This window comes from Lutra lutra, chromosome 7, assembly GCF_902655055.1.
Source record: "Lutra lutra chromosome 7, mLutLut1.2, whole genome shotgun sequence".
Lineage (NCBI taxonomy): Eukaryota > Metazoa > Chordata > Mammalia > Carnivora > Mustelidae > Lutra > Lutra lutra.
Window position 1 is genome coordinate 82082097 of NC_062284.1, and position 18031 is coordinate 82100127.

At 39.5% G+C, this 18031-nt stretch overlaps 1 protein-coding gene across 1 annotated transcript in view; it reads left to right on the forward strand.

The window, feature by feature from the left end:
• AKAP6 (A-kinase anchoring protein 6) overlaps positions 1-18031 on the forward strand; it is a 542654-nt gene that overhangs the window by 43356 nt on the left and 481267 nt on the right. The window lies entirely within an intron of this gene.

An 18031-nucleotide genomic window follows, 5' to 3' on the forward strand; every position in this document is an offset into this window, starting at 1 on the left:
TTATTATAGAACATTTATGACATGATTCCCAAAACAAATCTGTAGTCACTGGTCCTAGAATGTCCTTGAGAATTTTAATAATGTGTCACTTTCTCCTCATACTCTTATTACAACAATATGTTTTCATATACTGGAGTATAGAATTGTAGTATAGAACTGTAGTTCACTTAGATTCTCTCCCATTTGTTTCTGAGATTTCCGCCAGTCTTGTCATTCATGCCCATCCATCCAAAAACAAATACTTATTAAGTATTTACTGTGTTCCAAGGAATGCTAGATTCTGGGGATGTTGCAGTGAACAAGAGAGAGATAGTTACTCTCGTCATGGGACTTTTTGAGTCTAGTGTTCCAGTCCCCTTATGAAGCTTCTGTGCTAGTATTTGTCCCATCTTGTCACGTGGCTCAGGCATCTCTAGTCTTTCTCAGGCCATGGCTGCACGCATTATGACACTGACCTTGGTATGTTCTTTACTGTGCTGTGCCACTTGGAGAGCAGCATCTCCCTTTAATTCACAGTATGTCAGAGACTGCATTATGCTCTCATATATGCAGGATTGTGGTTATCGCAATTGTCATGAATTTTCTGTATATTTATTTGCTTATTATCTTTCTCTCTAGACTACTCATAAGGATAGTGACTGTGTCTATCTTATTCATCATTGTTTTCCTTTGCCTAGCACAGTGCCTGGAATATACTAGGTGTTCAGATACTAGGAAGATCTGTTAGATTGTCAGGTTTAACGAGACTACTTCAGGTGGAGGAATGATGAAACAAAACTACAATACCAAAGGAATCCTGAAACAGTTACTAGGTGTGTGTCTTGGTCAACGCAGACTGCCATAATAGAATACCATAGATTAAGTGGCTTAAACAACAGATTTATTTTCTCACCATTCTGGAGGCTGTGAAATCCAAGATAGGTGCTGAACAATTGTGTTCCTGGTGAGAGCTCTCTTTCTGACTTATACAGAGCTTCCTTTTTTGTGTATTTACATGGTGGAGAGAGAGAGAGAGAGAGAGCTTTCTGGTATTTCTTCTTGTAAATGCATTAATCCTGTGCAATAAGCACACCTCCATGACTTCTTTTAACCTTAATTACCTCCTTATAGGCCCTGTCTCCACATATAGTCACATTGAGGATTATGGCTTCAATATGTGAATTTTGAGGCGACACAGTTCAGTCCATAGCAGTGTTGCTAACTTCACAATCCGTAGCTCTATAGTACCTTCAGGGCCTTTCTAGTGTCCATCTTCCTAGTTTCCCACATACTTCTATGTGTCAGAGGCCAGCTAACCCTACCCTGGAGTGCTCAGAGTATGTCTACTCGTAAGAATCTAAGCATACTTCCCCCAAGACCTAGAAACCAAGTGAAATTCCTCTGCTCCCAGTTTAAGGTTGGCTTTCTCAGTCCCTATTTTTTTTGTCCAAGTCTCTGTCTCATCCAAGGATTGGGATTATCCACTCCCTTTAGGGGAAACTTATCCTCAGACTATAGCTTCTATATGAAAAAAAGATAAAAGTGTCTCTAATGACTATTTCAAACTTAGCCTAAAATGAAAATTCTCTACCAAACAGTCACTTATATTTTAATTTTGAAAGATTTGCATCATTTATTATTATTCTTCAAGAAAAGTTGGTGGGTATAACCAAGGTTGCATTCGAATTTTTGTTTGTTTGTTTTGTTTTGTTTTTTTCCCAAAACAAAGGATCTGCCTACCCCAAAGGGAATTCAGTTTCCTGTATCTGGCCAGATAGAATTGCTTTTAGCACTTAAATGGCAGCCTTCCCTTCAGATTTTATCCATCAGGACTTGGAAAATCTTAGGAATGGCCAAAACTAACATTATACTTACATTGCCTGAATCTGGTATTGAATCATATACTGTAATATTTTTAGTCTCTGAAGCTAGAGCTCTGTATTTATGACCCATGATGGCTGGAATAAGGGAAAAAACTGAAAGTATCCTAAAACTGCCAGAAATGTGTTTTCTGTGTACATAATGAGTGGAAGCAGGAATAATATTTTGAGCATAGTTTTTCTTTGCTCTGACAGCCCTCTAGGTCATCTAGCTATAATGAAAAAACTGACTCCTGGTTGCTTGGAATAGCCTTGAATATTGGTAAAGTCAACCAAATATAAATACCTCAAGCTAGGTGGTAATTGTTTTCTTTAGTAATGGAAAGTATATTTCTTGAAGAGAAAGACAAATTTTTAGAAGTGTTTTTTTCCCCTGCCATCCTCATTTATTGATTGGTCTGGGATTTCTATGGAGAATATTTGACGTGACTAGTAAGGGTTTTAAAGTTCAATGAAGAAACTGCCTAGACCATTAATAGCTTAAAAACAACAAATAAGAGTAAAATATAATTTCCAAGCGGTTGAGTCTGGTTATTATCTTTTTGGTAATAATAGTAAAGATAACAAGTAACATTTATGTAGTGCTTTAGACTTTACAGAATGTTTGGTAGTTTACCATTAGGTCGATTTTAGGGATGAACTCTCTGCTGAAGCCCAAGCTAGTAACTGCAGATCTCATCAATCAGATAATTTGTGGATATTCATGGTGGGGTGGGGCTTCTGCTTCTGCTAGGTTTCTGCATTTTGTCTGCCCTGCCACTACCTGCCTCCAGCATTTCTGGGGGCTTCTGCTGCCTCTGAGACCAAAGGGATGAGGGAGTCTGCCACCAATGAAGAAAGAGCTGTCTGTGAGGATAACCATGTTTTCCAGACTGAACACAGTACTGCTAGCTCAGATTCTTATACTAATGCATTCATTCTGGCTCACTGTCAGCCCGTTTGATGGGTGTTTGCTAGTGTACACCCTTTCAATGCCACCAGATTCTGTACTTTTCCATTACCTCGCTGAGGCCCACTGTTGGCAAATACTGAACTTGGTGAAGTTAGGAATCTAGAATCAGGAAATCCGTTCCTGGAGGAGCCAAGGGAAGTTTTAAGACCTGTGAGCGGTGATTGACCTTGGGGGACCTGGTAATGAGATAACGATGATAGGTTTTGTCTGAGGGCGCTTTCTTCCAGCACCATTCCCAAGATCACTACTCAAGTGTGTTGCCTGCAGAGTGGCAGAGACCCAAGCTTTCTAGCCATTGTCTTGTCTGCTTAGAGAGCTCTGAGTAGAACTGCTCCTCCCCTTGAGGTTCAGCCAAATGGAACCTTCTTTGTGACCTCTGAATTCTTATTTCTGAGGAAAGAGGAAAATGCTGGGTTATGGGGAGATCATCGGGCCTGTACAGAAGACAGGATTTCTGACTATTCTCAGGGGGCAGATTTTTGTCCCTCTTCTGTACGTTAATAAAAATACTATCCAGTAGTGGTAAGTCAGAGTCTTCTTTATATTTCTTTTTTAATTCTTTTAAGTTATCCCATTAGGATGTTTATTTTGTTGTGTGTTGTCATTTTGGTGTCCTGTGTTTCCTTGGCTGTTCTGAGTTTTATATATATGTTATTTGGACGGGTGTTCTAGTATTTTCATACATATATTTGCTAACTAGAGGATAGGCTTTCCCTTTTGGAACTGCTCTTATTGAAAGAATGTTTCTTTATGTGTGGTTCATGGTTAAGCTTTACCGATTTTTGGCTCTATTTGATTGTTTTCTTTTTAAACATATACCCATGTATATATTATTAAATAAACTTTAAACTCCCTGTTCCCCAAGGGAAGCCACACACAAAAAAAGGAATGCAGAAGAAGAGGAAATTCCAGAGCTTCTGTGTTCTTGGTTACTTTCTCAGACAATGGTTAAAATCTTTCCACAGAAATAAACTCTTGCTTGTGAGGATGGGTAGAGGAACCCATCAGGTGTTTTAAGTTTATTTTCTTGGTTTCCCTCTGGTCATTCTCCCAATCTTTGTCATTTTCCCCAGGTTATCCAGGACCAATGTGGACCTCTCTTCCAGTTAGTTATATGGGCCTTTGTGTTTGTTGCCTGACTCCTGAAGCATGACATTGAACCTGGAGGATTTGGGAGTTTTGAGGGTCAGAGAAAAAAGTTCTAATCTAGGCTAAAGTTTGAGATCACAAGTGCCCAGAACTCTTTTCTTTTCAATTACTGAATGAATCAATGTCACTGTTGTCTTCAAACTTCTACCAGCTTCTTTCATTAATACCTTCTCCTTTTGATAGTGTCATAAAACTGCTCTACCTAATACCAATGGAGATGACAATTTAGAGGACTAGTAGGGAGTATTTAACATCCCTTAGCATTTGAGCTTCCTCAGCTAGCGAGGTTTGCTCAATTTCTTATTGACCCAATGCCTGTAGAGCAGTGCTTATTTGCTTGGGAGACTTTATCTTCTTGGCATAGGGATAGATAATCCATAGCACAAGAAAGAATGGGTGAGGAGAGCATTGAACTTGTTGCTGCCTTCACTGCAGCCACCCTTCTTCTCCTCTCCTCTTTTTCCTTCTCTCTTCTCCTCCCCCCTCCTCCTTCTCTTCTTCTTGAGCTGTTATTGTTCCATCTACCTGCTGCTCTGGCAGTAATTACAGGGGATTCTGCCATGGTGGCTCCTGCTACTACTGGCGCTCCTAGTACTAGTAGCAGCAGGATCTAGTACTAGCGCTTCTTTTGCCATTGCTAGTCACTATTCACATGGCCAGTTCTATGCTAGATGCTGTAGGAATTAAATAAAATTCATTGTCAAATACTTCAAGTGTTTATCATTTACACAAGACTACCCTGAGAGATAATGTCTGGCCAGCAAACACAATAATTACCATTTATTTAGCACCAATATGTGCCAATGCTTTACATAATTAGCTCATTTAGTTATCTGACCATCTTAAGAGACAGGGCTTACTATTAACCCTTTCCTGTAGATCCGGAAACTGTGTTCAGGGAGGGCAAGTCATGTTCCCGTGATCATATAGCTACTGAGTGACAGAGCTGGGTTTTAAATTTTGGTCGCTGGGCTCTGAAACTTAAGCCATTTTCAATAGGTTGGCCCATAAGTCTTGAGATGATGAAAGCACATTCTCCTCTGTTAGTTTGGCAGAGTTTTTAAATAGTGTCCAGAAATAGCAGGGCCTGTGTTGTGAGAAAACTGAAACACAGAGTCGATTTAGACCCTCAGAGCTAGTTACCAGGACGGAGACTCAGGACTTCCTAATTCTCAGGTGTTGTTCTCCTTCCCTATGGAGCGACAGTGTTTTACTGATTCTGTATTTATAAACCAACCCTGCAAATTACCACAGTCCCACAGACTGAAAATTAGGCCAGGGGGACAAGAGTTCTACCCATTATGAAAATTGTGTCCTTCCTTGTATACTTGCCATGCCATGACCTTTGCACAACTGCATTCACTTTCATCAGCAGCATTGTCTTTATAGCACCTTTGCCCCTGAGCAGCATTGGAAATAAATGTCAGGTCTGGTAGCTGAATAGTTTGGAGATATATGTATTGCTTTGCTCAATGAGAATTTATTGAGAATTTAGTCTCTGCCCACCAGTGTCAGATTGTACCAAGTTTTCTTAGGCAAGATGCTTGCAGTTGGCAGCCTCTAAGGTGCAAGGAATTGTTAGAGGCTCTTTAAGGCACAGTTTCTTCTCCGTGATTTGTATGTGGCTCACATATTGGGGATTCCTGGAGGGAGCACTTCCTCTTTTTTCCATTGCTGGCTGAATTCTGGGCTGCTCCTGGGGAATTGAAGTGGTGAAGGTAGGATGCCTGGAAGGGTATGTTAATGAGGGAGGGTCTGTGTTCCAGATGTAAATATAAACATTTTGAGGGTTATATCTTATGCCTTGGAGGTTAAGGGTATAGGCTCTGTAGGGAGACTACCTACTTGGATTTAAGTCCTGGCTCTGCCACTTACCAGCAGCAAGACGGGCAACTCTGGATACCTCTGTTCCTTATCTGTAACATGAAATTGAATACTTGTCTCTAGGATTCCTTTATTATTTTTTTTTATCCCAGGCTTCTTTAAAGAATAAATGAGATAATATATATTCTAGCAGTGCCTTTCATATAATTACCTATTATAATTATTATTATAGTTTTTTCCTCATTTCTCAAAAAGTAGCTCACATTTGACTTAAATATTTGAATGCCTTACTCTATATAACTTTTCTGTATATGCCACCTTCATAATTTAGGCTGAGTGTGTATTTTTATTTTTATTTATTTTTATTTTTTAAGGATTTATTAGAGAGAGAGAGAGAGAGAGCACACGCATACAAAGGAAGGGTAGAGGGAGAGAAGCATCAAGTAGACTCGCCACAGATCACAGAGCCCAATGTGGGCTCAATGTGGAGCTTGATGCCGAGCTCGATGCAAGTTTTAATCTCATAACCCATGAGACCATGAGCCATGAGAGGTCACCTGAGCTAAAACCAAGAGTGGGACACTTAACCGACTGAGCTACCCAGGTGCACTGTAGGCTGAGAGTGTATTTTTAAAAGGTAGCTTTTAGATACAAGGAAAAGTGGGAGAAATATAACAATTTATAGAATAATGGAAGAGCACATTTCCAAGAAGCCCAGATAAGAAGGAAATATTTGGAAACTCTGTTAGAAGACTAGCATTTAGAGTATGCCTTTTCCAAGTTTAAATTCTGAGTGGCTCCACATCCCTCTTACTTCCCAGATGGAGACTTCTTTAAGGCACATTCAAGATCGTTTTCTTCTGTTTCTCTGTCCAGCCTTATCTTGCACACTCCCCCATACCTTTTGTAAGTCAGGTGAACAAGGAGAGTGTATGATCATTACAACTATGTCATTCTTAGTAGAAAAACTCAGAAGTTCCTCTTTTAGCCATAGCAAGTTTGTAGTGATTTTTTTTTAAAAGATTTTATTTATTTATTTCACAGAGAGAGATCACAAGTAGACGGAGAGGCAGGCAGAGAGAGAGAGAGAGAGGGAAGCAGGCTCCTTGCTGAGCAGAGAGCCCGATGCGGGACTTGATCCCAGGACCCTGAGATCATGACCTGAGCCTAAGGCAGTGGCTTAACCCACTGAGCCACCCAGGCGCCCCCTGTAGTGATTTTTGATGTACAATTATTATACACTTATACTTCACATAGTGCAATGGATTTACTCTCCATTATTCACATGTGAATTATTTAGTTCAGTGGTTCTCAATTCTGACTGATCACTAGACTAATTTGGGAGGCTTTGAAAAATACATGTAATAGTTCAGATATTATAGTGGTTTATTTCTTTTCATTTAATAGTCCACTGTGGATATTTCTGGTTGAAGAGCAGTTCTCTTCCACTGATGATGCAGGGTTGTTCATCCTGAGGGCTAATGGATTCCATCTCTGATTGTCTCCTGGGTATCATCCAGTTTGGTAGACCTTTCTTCCCTTCCCCATCTGAGTTTACCTTTTCCAGGAAGTGAAAACATAGATGGACCTTGAGGCATTATGCTAAATGAAATAAGTCAGACAAATGTTGTAGATCTCACATATATGTGGAATCTTAAAAAATAAACCAAACTCACAGAGAACAGGTTGGTGATTGCCAGAGGTGGGGGGTGAGAGGTGGGCAAAGCGTTGAAGGGGGTCAAAATGAAACTTGGCATAAATGCTTTGCTCAAGGACATAAGATACACTTTGGTGAGTACAGAACCTAGAGAGGGATTTAGGTTCCAAAGCCTACATTCTTAACAACTTTTTTTTTTTTTTAAGATTTTATTTATTTATTTGACAGAGAGACACAGTGAGAGAGGGAATAGAAGCAGGGGAAGCTGGAGAAGGAGAAGCAGGCTTCCCGCAGAGCAGGGAGCCCAATGTGGGGCTCCATCCCAGGACACTGGGATCGTGACCTGAGCCGAAGGCAGATGCTTAACCACTGAGCCACCCAGGTGCCCCTCTTATACAAGTTTATACCTTTTCTCTTGCTCCTTTCCTTCTCTTTGCTTCTGCCCTTCTACTTTCCCTTGCTCTTTTTCTTTTCCGTGTTTTCATTCTTCCCTCCCTTTCCCCTGCCTTTTTTCTCTTCCTCTTTCTATCCCTCTTATTCCCCTTTCTCCCTCTTTTCTTCTCTTTTCTCTTCTCCTTTCCCCTTTACTCATTCTTCCTTTCCCTCTTTCTTAAGACACTTAAAAATGTGGCATTTTACTTCTTAGACTCTCATAATGTTACTAGGTAAGCAGAGCAGTTATTCTTCGTTTTACAGATGAGGAATCTGAGAGACGTTAAATGACTTGGCCAGTTTCCCATGGTTAGTTCATGTTTGGGCTTCAACCTAATTGTCTTCCCACTAGTCTGGTTAGTGCCTGTCTCACAGCATGCACTGCCTCGCAGGTATCAATGGTTGCTGATGGCAGATGGTGGTACCTCTCCTCCAAAACATTCATTAGCTTCCAGCTGAGTGGAGTGCATCCTGAGGTCATTTAGGAGCCAGAGCAGGTTTGTGAGGGAGACCATGGGGCAGGTGGGACTTGGATTCTCTTCAAATTCCTCCATCTGAGTAACATTTACTCATAAAGCTGTCTCCTGCAGCAGAGGACCCAAACGGATTTCAGAAGCCACCAACACATGTGAGCCCTACTTAGCAATCAGAAGTAGCACCTCAGAGTGGAGCTTCTTTTGGGGGTGGGTTGGTGTTGGTATTTACCTTTTTCAAAATCACCACTTGAAGTCCCACGTGGATAAATGGTGCCGGCTCATTTTTCCTTGAGGCATCATCTTCTTCTTCAGTGTAGCTCATCTGGTACAGCGTATTAGTGACATTCTGCGGCAAATGACTTACAATTCAAAACAATAACTACTCATTACTGTAGTGCTGACTGACCACAGCGGTTACTGTCTACAGTTATGCCACACTTCTCGGGTGTTTAAAACATTGGGCCAAGAGCCAACACACCAAGTGAAACAGGCCCTGAAGTATTTTCACTTTATAATTGTTAGGAGAAAGGTTTATTTCTTGGCCAAATCCCACACACGATCTGGATGTCTTTTTATTGTTGTCATTGCTATTTTCTTTTCTCCCTCCAGCTTTACTGAGGTATAACTGACGAATAACATTGTAAGATATTGAAAGTGTACAATGTGATGATTTGATATATGTATATTTTGTGAAATGATTACCATAGTCAAGTTAATTAACATACCTATCACCTCACATAAATTACTTTTTTGTGTGTGTGAGAATGCTTAATATCTACAGTCTTAGCAGATCTCAAGTATATAATACCAAAAATATTTACTCTTTGACTACGATCTCCCTCCAAGTCCTGGGCAACTACCATTCTACTCTCTGTTTCTAGAAGTTTGGCTTTTTTTTTTTTTTTTTAAGATTCCACATATAAGGGATACCATACAGTATTTTTCTTTGGCTTTTTCTTCTTAACACAACCTTCCAGGTTCATCCATGTTGTCATAAATGGCAGGATTTCTTTCTTTTTTTAATGGCTGAATAATAATATGATGATGATGGTAATAAAATACACATACACTTGTATGTGTGTGTATATATATATATATATTTACACACATCTGTGTGTGTGTGTGTGTATCTCCCACATTTCTCTATCCCTTCATCTGTTAATGGACGCTTAGGTTGTTTCCATATCTTGGCTATTGTGAATATTGCTGTAATGAACATGAGAGTGCAGCTATCTTTGAGAGACTGATTTAATTTCCTTTGAATATATACCCATAAGTGGGATTCCTATGGTAAATCTATTTTAATTTTTTGAGGAACCTCCATACTGCTTTCCATAATGGTGGTACCAGTTTACATTCCCACCAATAGTGTATAAGAGTATAAAGGATTCCTTTTTCTCCACATCCTCACCAACACTTGTTATCTCTCATTTTTTGGACAATAAACATTGTAACAGGTATGAGGTAATATCTCTTTATGGTTTTTTTGTTTGTTTATTTCAAAGACTTGTTAATTCATTTGAGAGAGAGAATGCTGTGGGGGTTGGGGCAGAGGGAGAGGGAGAGGGAGTCTCAAGCAGACTGTACTGAACTTGGAGCCTGATATAGGATTCGATCCCAAGACCCTGAGATCACCTGAGCCAAAACCAAGAGTCAGATGCTTAACTGACTACACCACCCAGGTACCCCTCATTGTGGTTTTGATTTACATTTCCCTGATTAATGATATTGAACATATTTTTATATTTTGGTATTTGCTATACATATATATCTTCTTTGGAAACATGTCTGATCAGGTCCTTTGCCCATTTAAAAATCTGATTATTATTATTATTATAATTTTTTTTGCTATTGAGTTGTAAGAGTTCCTTATATATTTGGGATATTAACCCTTTATTGGATATATAGTTTGCAAACATTTTCTCCTTTATTAATTGTTTCCTTTGCTGTGCAGAAACTTTTTAGCTTGATGTAGTCCTACTTGTTTATTTTTGCTTTTGCTGCCTATGCTTTAGTGTCATATAAAAAAAAAAAATCATTGACAAGGCCAATATCAAGAGATTTTCCCCTATATTGTCTTCTAAGACTTTTATGGTTTTAGGTTTTATCCTTAAGTCTTTAATCCATTTTGAGTTAATTTTTGTAAATGGTATAAGATAAGGGCCCAGTTTCATTCTTTTGCAAGTGTATATCCAGTTTTCCCAACACCATTTATTTAAAAGGCTATTTTCCCCCATTTTGTGTTCTTGGTGACCTTGTTGAAAATTAGTTAACTGATTAGTTGGGTTTATTTCTCTATTCTGTTCCATTGATCTGTGTGTCTATTTTTATGACAATACCGTACTGTTCTGATTACTATATTAAGGTAGTTTGAAATCAGGAAGTGTTATGCCTCTTTTTGCTTTGCTCATCTTGCTCAAGATTGCTTTAGCTATTTGTAGTATTTTGTGGTTTCATGCAAATATTAGTATTGTTTTTTCTATTTCTGTAAATACATTGAAGTTTTGATAAGGGTTGAATTGCATCTGAAGACTACTTTGGGTAGTATGGACATTTTAACAATACGAATTATTGTAATCTATGAACACAGGCTGTCTTTCTGTTTATTAGTGTCTTCTCTAATTTCTTTCATCAGTGTTTTATAGTCTTCAATGGATAAGTCTCTCCGCACTGGATAAATTTATTCCTAAGTATTTTATTCTTTTGGATACTATTGTAAATGGGATTGTTTTCTACTTTCTTTTTTGGGGTACTTTGTTGTTAGTATTTAGAATCATAACTGATTTTTGAAGAGCTGGGTGTCTTAATCTGTTTGGGCTACCAAACAGAAATACTGTAGACTGGGTTACTTATTAACAACAGACAGTGATTTCTCACTGTTGTGGAGTCTGGGAAGTCCACAGTCAAGGGACTGGTAGATTCAGTGTGTGGTGAGAATCCATTTCCTGTTCATAAATAGTACCTATTTGTTTTGCCATCACATGGTGAAAAAGGGGCAAGGGAGCTTTCTTGGGCCTCTTTTATAAGGGCACCAGTCCCATTCAGAAGGGATCCACCTTTAAGACCTAATCACTTTGGAAAGGCTCTCCCTTCTAATACTATCACCTTAGGGGTTTGGATTTCAACATATGAATTTTGGGGGGATACAGATTCAGTCCAGAGCACTGAGTAATCACTGTGTAAACATAGAGCTAGGTAAAGCAATGCTTTATTACTTAATTTTGTTGTTGCTTTTTTTTGTATCTCAGTAGGTGTATTATATATAGTATATGTTCTTTATGCGACATGTATACTTTAGAATATTTTAGATTTACTTTTATGTTTGTGCTGTGTAATCCTTTTTGAAAGAATTCCATGAAGAAATATTTTGTATTATGGTAAAAGTTTTTGTAGTAAGTATATTGATAGAATGTTGACTCCAGCAGTAAGTTGGTAAATTTAGAAATAGGTTGTTGTTGCCTAGAGTAAAGGGAAAGATTGGTATTATGTGCAAAAACTCATTCTCACCTATATTCCCGAGTCTGTATGTGTATATGTGTGTGTGTGTTTATATGCACATATATTTATAGGAAAAGGAATAACTATTTCTAAATAAAATTATCTTGGAAAACCACATCTTCGTAGAATGTATTATGTTTATGCTGGGAGAATATTTATAAATGAGGGTTAGTTATTTTATTAATCATTTTCTCGGGGAGGGAGAGGAGTCTAGTTTAAAAGTTGTGCAGGCCAAAAATGTTATGTTAATTATGAGTCAGTTGTACATAACTTGAAACAGATATCATGACTACTATCCTCTTTATGTCTGATGACACATAGTAAGTGTTTGCTTGCTGACTGGCTTTATCATTTTTGGTCAGGTCTTCTCAGTAGCAAACAACTTTTTGTTATTTTAGGCCTCAAGGAAGGGAAAAAGATTGACACATATAAGCCTTAGTAAAATTATTTATAATATTTCAAACTCTGGAGTGATGAAGAGAAAGCTGCTAGGCTTTGCCTGGAATGTAAACAATGTTACTTTTTTAAGAAAAAAAAATTAAGAATCAAGAAGGACTTAATAAATAATTACTTATGCCTACCTGTGTGCTGCAGGTTCTGGGGAAATCAAAAGTGGTATAATATTTAGTACCCCAAAGACTGCTTGAGTGGACAAGATTAAAACCTATGAAAAGGGACGCCTGGGTGGCTCAGTTGGTTAAGCAGCTGCCTTCGGCTCAGGTCATGATCCCAGCGTCCTGGGATTGAGTCCCACATCGGGCTCCTTGCTCATCAGGGAGCCTGCTTCTCCCTCTGCCTCTGCCTGCCATTCTGTCTGCCTGTGCTTGCTCTCTCTCCCTCTCTCTCTCTGACAAATAAATAAATAAAATCTTAAAAAAAAAAATAAATAAAATAAAACCTATGAAAAAATTAAATTCTGAAACCAGAAATCCCCAGAAATACAATGCAGAGTTTAAATAGTTTGTAAATCCCTGCTTCATATGTTAGTCCTGAATGTTTTCCTTTCCCTACATAAAGCCACACAATTGCGCTTCCACCGGTACATTAAAACCGTTTTGTTTCAGGTCAAAGGTTTGTGTTTGGAGTTAAATCTAAGTGAAACAGCACACCATACTAACTCTATAAAGTCAGGCAAGATAAAAATCTTAAATTCAGAAGGATGGCGGGGAAATCTCTGAACTGGTTGGGGCCACTTTCTTTGGACAAAATCACCGCTAAGTCTGCTTCAGGCTCCAGATCTAAGTGTTCATTTGGGATGTATCTTCCCTGGGTTTTTTATCTATTTATTTATTTTTATTTTTTAATTTTTTTAAGACTTGTTATTTATTTATATTGAGAGGGGAGGGGTAGAGGGAGAGAGACTCTAAAGCAGACTCCGAGCTGAGCATGGAGCTCGACACAGGGCTGGATCCCATGACTGCGAGATCATGACCTAGGCCAAAATGAAGAGTTGGCCACCCAACCAACTGAGCCACCCCAGCACCGCCTTTCCCTGGACTTTTTGGTCTTCACCAATGGGTGTTTTCCCTGGCAAAGGACAGAGGAATGGGGCTCAGGCCAATTGAGGTGTGAGATCACTGTCATAAATCCAAGAATGTACAGAAGAAAAGATAATGCTTTGCATCTTCCTTACGTTGAGATCTTGCCAGTTCAGGCCCTGATCCTAACACTTTTAGGGCTCTCATTGCTAAGGGTCAGTACTTAAGAATCCAACTTTTTCTTCCTCTTCCAAGGATGCTGCATGCTAATAGTGCCAACTTGCACCTTCCACAGTGTGTCTAATGGCTTTGCAGATTAGTTAGGTCTGTTATTGTGACTGAAATCCCAAAACTTACTGGCTGAAGAAGAAAAATGGACCTTTTGGCCCTTACGATCTACAGAGCCAGAGTAAGGCTGATTTCTGGCTCAAGCAGTCTCACCAGTGCAGTTCAACTCAGCTCTGCTCTTTCTCTTGGCTTTATTCTTAGACAGGTTCTTCATTCACGAATGAAAAATGGGCAAGAAGCTTCAAATTTGACATCCTTCCACTTTCAGACAAGAAGCCAACAGTGATTTTCATTAAAATGTCTCAGTGCATCTCATTGGCTTCAGTGGGGTCCCATACTCATCTCTAGCTAATGTCTGTAGGTCAGGTGAATGTAACAACCTGGTTAGCTTAAGACTGAATCACATGCTTCATTCCTTTAATTGGAGTCCCACCTAAAGTGTATAACCTAGTATGTGGAAGAGGCAATGTCTGGAAATAATAAATCTAGACTTCAGTTAACAACAACAATAATAACTGAACTTCTATAATCATTATTATGTCTGCAAGCTCTATTCTGATCACCAATGATTAATAATCTTTAGATAATCCTGATGCTGCCCTGCTGGCAAACTCTCTGAGCTGACCAGTTGGCTATGATAGTCTTGTGTGTCTGAATGTTCACTGGGGCTTAAGAAGAACCATTGGTGGTATTGCAGACACATATGTGAAATGCACCTGAAACAAGTCTCAGATTCCTGATACCATGTTATGGCAGAGACTGGATAACTGTGTATTACACCTGTTTCCTTTTCCTTCTGCGCACAAAGCTAGATTCCACTTACCAGCCTCTCTTGTAGCCTGTGTGGTCATTTGAGTTTTGACCAATGGAATGTGGATGGAAGTGAAGAAGAGTACTTCCAGATATGGCCCATAAAAATCTTCCCTGTGCCATCTCTATCTGCCCAATGAATGCCCAGGACTCTAAGCCTCTAGAGGAAGGTGAAAACTTTAAGATAGAGTCCCTGAATTGCCATGTAGAATGTCATCTGCAATTGGGAGCATCCATTTAGACTTCAAATGAATAAGAAACACACCATTATTATATTTAGCCAGGGTGATTCAGAAGCTTACCTGTGAAATCAGCTAGTACTTCCCCAACTAACAGTTGTTAACTAACAACTAACAGTCTTCAGATCCAGAAATTTTAACATGATACATTAAGGAATGCAGGCTTGCCACATTTCCAGGAATAGCTTTAGGGTTTTTTTTGTTTTGTTTTAAATTTTTTTTAGCTTTAGGGTTTTTTAAACACCTAAAATACAAGCATAAGATGTATGTTTACATCATGAGCTGATGATTTGGAAATAAGATTCATTGACTTCTGAAATGTTAAGACTTTGGGACAGAACTCCTTGTTGTAAGTAGGGGAAAATGGCCAGGAGGAAACATTTGTATGAATATTGCTCTGTCTATAATAACACCATCAATTTCTGCCTTGCCAGTTCATAATGGCAGAGAAAGACTGCAAATTGACTATTATACTAGAGAAGAAAGAAGTTTAACTTTTTCCTCTTCTATAGCCTCCAGACTAAATCAGGGCTTCAGGGAGCTTCTAGCCCATTGTTGTTTGTAGTCCTGTTTCCTACACTATGGATGGACAGCCAGTGGAACTTTAGTCCATGGAAAAAGGATACTATGGCCAAATAAGTTAGGGAAATAATACATAGAATATTCTCCCATGAGAGGCTCTCAATGCATATCCGCATATTAAAGGTTCTGAGAAGCTCTGTAATAAGGAAATGTGTTTTTAACATTGTAAGTTTATAATCAATAACAAGATATAATGTTATAATTTTAATATAGTTTATTAAATTATTTAATTTCTATTTTATTAAATTGTTACAGTTTAAAAAAATTATTTTAAGTAGGCTCCATGCCCAACATGGGGCTTGAACTCATGACTCCGAGATCAAGAGTCACATGCTTTACTGACTAAGCCAGCCAGGCACCCCTAAATTGTCATATTTTTATTTATAAATAGCTCATGTTTCGTAAACTACCCCCGAATCTCTTTAATATAGTAAAGGTTTATTTTTCACTCACTGTAGTTCCATGTGGGTCAGTGGATGGTTGGGAGAGCATGGCTCTACCCCACTGTCATTCAGGGACCCAGGCTCCATGCACAGTGTGGGGCTTCAGAATTTTCACTAGTTACTTTGCATCCAGGTAGCAGGGAGGGAAGTATGGGGAAGGCACACATGCTCTTAACTACCTTTGGAGGTGTTTCTTTTCACTTCTACTCACATTCCATTGATAAGAACCAATCCCAAGGTCTACCTAATGGGTAAGGGTACTGGGATATTGGTGAGCAATCCCATTAGCTGTCACAAGTTCTGCTGAACTTGTTCTGCTGAAACCCAAATATTTATTTTCTCCCTTTTGCCCTACAATAAATGTATATTCACATCCCAAGGAAGCTACCTAAAGTCCCATGTAGTCACTATGTCAGCTGAAAATCCAGGATTTTTCACTGATGCAGAGTTGTCTCTGTCAAAGGCAAAATGGGAGACACATGGTGGTCCCTAACCCACAGCAGTTCTGAAATACTTTGGGTCATTCAGGTCTGAAGCTGCTACCTCATTTCACTGATCTGGCCTTGATTCTGCTCTCCAGGAGAAACTCATTTGTTCTTTGTTGCCCATAGCCCTGGCTCTGTCCTCTGAGTGTATCTCTTGTCCATTACTTTTTTAGACCTCATCTGAAGTCAGTGGTGAGGAGCCCGCCCGCCTTGGTAGCTGTGTAGACCGTGCAAACCATGTCCCAGCCATCTTAGTCCAGAGTCCAGAATCTGGCTGGATGTGCAGTTGAGAGCTCAGAGCCTCCACTGTTTGGGGTGATTGAGCTATTAAAGGCAATAGTAACAAGGTTTGACATTTCTCCGGTGCTTCTGGTTTCCATATACTTTTATATACATGATTGCATGCAGTCCTCAAAACAACCCCATGACATGGGGCTGTGTAACAGTGAAAAAGAAAAAAAAAACCACGGGGAAGTCTAAAGTGAACTATTAGAGGTCCATTCACAAGGCAAGAAAGAAAACTTACTTTATGATTTGTTTCTGCTTTATGGATCTCCCCCACTTTTTTTTTTTTTTTTTTTCCCTGATCTGGGCTGTTTTGTGGGTTAATGATTCAGCCTGTTTATGTTGTTAAAAGTCTAGCCTCAGATTTGATGAGCCATCCACCTCTTCCCAGCAAACAAATGACTTGCTTTTGGTAAAGGAGACTGACAAGATCCTTCTCATTCTGAGAAACTGTATTCAAGTCTGAAATACCTGATTCCACCTTGTTCCCTCTTTACAGAATCACGGGATTTCAGCTCTGGAAGGCCAGTAATACTGTTCTAGATCCATGACTCCTTCCATCTTTCTCAGAGGCGGAGACGGTTCTTCAGAGGTACCTTCATGGGTCATTTCAGAGCCAATGAGGCGGCGGGGTGGGAGGAGGTTTGGGAAAGGTTCATCAGTTTTGGCTCTGGGCTTTTTATCACTCCTCAATCAGGGCAACCTAGCTTTGGACTGTATCATTAGAATAAAGTGTTCAACTACTAACAAAACTTGTAAACCATGGTCATTAATTAAATACATTATATCTCCGGATGAGAAACTTGAGGTCCAGAGAGGTTAATTGACTAGCCTGAATGCACACAGATGTTCCCTGGAGGAACTGGGATTAACACTGTGTTTTTTGAATCCCAGAGAAGCCGTTCTGCTCTGGAGTGGTTGCCTCTTACTTCTCTTGGTGTAGCATGTGGTCTAAGATAAAGGGTGGGAGTCAGTGACTGAGAGCATGGGTAACTTTGGCAGGCAGCTTCAACCTCTTGCTCTTGGTCTCCCAAGTTCTCATTAGTTGAAATAGGAACACGGCTGGGCTTTCCAGGGCAGGGCTGCCCTGTGAACGGCTGGTGGTACACCCTGCTAGGATCTTGGCACCTCTTGGGCAATTTCATCAGCCCCTATTTACCAAGGACTGTCTGAATTCCTTTTGCCATTTTGTCTCCTCGTCCTGCATGCAGTTAGCGAAAAGTGCCATTTAAAATCTCAAGTTGGAGAGGACAACAGTATTGTCCTGTTCAATTTTGGGCTTTTAGAATGCTGTTTTTCCCAGAATCTGAAGATAGAGTGGATGGAGCTCAGCTTGATTCTGTCTCAATCCATGGTCTAAAGAGTATTAAATATGCAAGAAATGGCTGCTCTGTCCATCTCTCCTCCCCTGCCCTCTGTTCTCACCACATAATATTTACTTCTGCACAGGACTAGGAAAGAGCGATTGCTTTAAATTCAAATTTTCTTTTATTCATTGACAAAATAGCTCACTGTGTCTTGTTTAAATGTGGCTTTTCATACAGTTGCAGCTTTTGTCGGGGGAGGGGCGTGAG